Here is a 2500-nt window from a genome sequence, read left to right as displayed (position 1 = left end):
AAACAAAAAGGTGATCAATAGTCTCAATCCGGTAAAAGGGACTTTCCCTCCCAAAGGCTGGATTAAGGTGAGCCACATGTACAGTATGTTTGCCGCCAAGGCTCAGTGAATGAGTCTCCATTTCAAGTTGGCCATACGTTTCTTAATAGGAGGCTTGCAAAAAAGACTTCCAAGAAGCTATAAATTCTATCCCAAACACTTCTGGCTACCTCCACGCCCTGATGGCTGACTTTCAGGCACAACAGTAAACACAACAGTATCCCCACATTCATCCTCATCCTGCAAAGCAGAAGCTGAGACTAGTACTAGAGGACAGTGATATATCATCTCCCCATTGGTGCCTCGGTCTCCAAGGCCTCCCTACATGCCCCAGGCAACACAATCTATAGACCCTTTCAACAAGAAAAACAAAAACAATGCTTAAACGTTCTATTTGGTTCCCAATCTACTTCCTCTGCATTAAGATAACATCTGGAATGTTAAAACGGAAGCCTTGTGGGGCCAACTATGATGCTGATAATGGAACTCTCTTGAAAGGGTCTATAAACTTTGTGTTTTTGCGTGGGTCACTCACCTCAGATTACCCCGTTGACATAGCTAGCCCATTGCAGAGCCGACGCGCTCTCATCCACTATAGCCACAGAAACGAAAACTTTGTCCTTGGAGTTTTGATTTGTTTGCAAAAGGAAACGATCAAGCAGTGCAGTCTTGTGCACCACGAGAGCCTTCAAAATGCTACAACATCCTCTTTACTTGAAATAAAAACACTTAAGTCATCAGCATAAGCAGGACGCAATAGGGATGACAGAGGAGAGGAGAGAGGGATGGCATGGGAGATAGGAGAGGAGAGAGGGATGGTACAGGAGCCAGGAGAGGAGAGAGGAAAGAGGGATGGTATAGAAGAGAGGAGAGGGAAGAAGAGAGAATGATGGTATGGGAGGAAGGAGAGGAGAGAGGGATGGTACAGGAGCCAGGAGAGGAGAGAGGAAAGAGGGATGGCATGGGAGATAGGAGAGGAGAGAGGAAAGAGGGATGGTATAGAAGACAGGAGAGGGAAGAAGAGAGAATGATGGTATGGGAGGAAGGAGAGGGGAGAGGAGAGGAAAGGAGAGAGGGGAGAGGAGAGAGGGGAAGAGAGAGGGATGGCAGGAGAGAACAAGGCATTTTAAGATTAACCAAATGGAGGAGAGGTGTGAGAGTGGAGAGGAGAAGGGAGGAGCAAAAAGGAGAAGAGAGGTAGAGGACAAGTTGACATGGGGAGAGGGGGACAAGGGGGAGAGGTGAAAGCTCATTAGTGCATAATTAGTGAGGAGTCACCTGAGTAATTAAAAGCTTGATGCAGGAGCCAAATTAATCACTCAACGCTTAACACAGGTGTGTTTGTGTGTGTGTATGTCTTTTATATGAGAGAGTGGTGTTGACATGTAATTGTGCTTGCTTGAAGTGCATGTGTTTGCTAGGATGCAGCTAGTATATACTATGAAATGTGTGTGTGTGTGTGTGTGTGTGTGTGTGTGTGTGTGTGTGTGTGTGTGCGCGTGATTATCTGATTATGGCTGCAGTGGCCACTCGTGCTCAATCATCTCCTGGCTAATGTTCTTGCCTGATTGATTTGTGATGCCTGCTATTGCCCGCTTCACAGTGATGGAGGACACCAATGATGGCAAAAGGGAGTGAGTGAGTGTGTGTGTGTGTGTGTGTGTGTGTGTGTGTGTGCATGCTGTTTGAGTAGACAGTGTGCACCTATTTATAACTGCCTTTGATGGTAGCCTGAAGGTCATGACGCGTGTGTGAGTATACATATATATGTGTGATTAACACGTTAAGTAATTCATATTGGTGTGTATGGGTATTGGAGTGTGTGTGTGTGTGTGTGTGTGTGTGTGTGTGTGTGTGTGTGTGTGTGTAAACAGGAGAGACGATAATGAGGGCGTGAATATATATGTGTTGCACACTGTTGATTGTTCTGTGTGTGTGTGTGTGTGTGTGTGTGTGTGTGTGTGTGTGTGTGTGTGTGTATCATGAGGAAGTGACTCAGAGGAAGTGACTCCGGCGACGAGTGTCTGGCAGAACTTGTCGGAAAGTGTGAGGTGTGTGAAGAGATGCCGAGAGACGCGTGCGACAGACACACAACAAAAGCTATCTTCACAGCAGGACAGGATGCCATGCATTTTTAATGGGAGATTACTTCAATATTTAATTCCAAACATTCCCTGACTATCCCGCTATTTCTGGGCCCTGGTTCTGTTGTTAGGGCGATTCTGGTGACTCCTGCACTGTTTGAAGTGTTGAGACATGTGGCAGAGGACTTGTGAGATGTCTGTGAGTGCAAGGCAAATAAAAGATTAATCACACGCACAAACACAGACACAGACACACACACACACACACACACACACACACACACACACACACACACACACACACAAAGGCAAACAAAGGCAAACACACACACACACACACACACACACACACACAGACACACACTACAAAGCAGTAT

Source organism: Alosa alosa, chromosome 16 (assembly GCF_017589495.1).
Source record: "Alosa alosa isolate M-15738 ecotype Scorff River chromosome 16, AALO_Geno_1.1, whole genome shotgun sequence".
NCBI lineage: Eukaryota > Metazoa > Chordata > Actinopteri > Clupeiformes > Clupeidae > Alosa > Alosa alosa.
The sequence above is the reverse complement of the archived record's forward strand: the minus strand, read 5'-3'. Positions refer to the sequence as shown.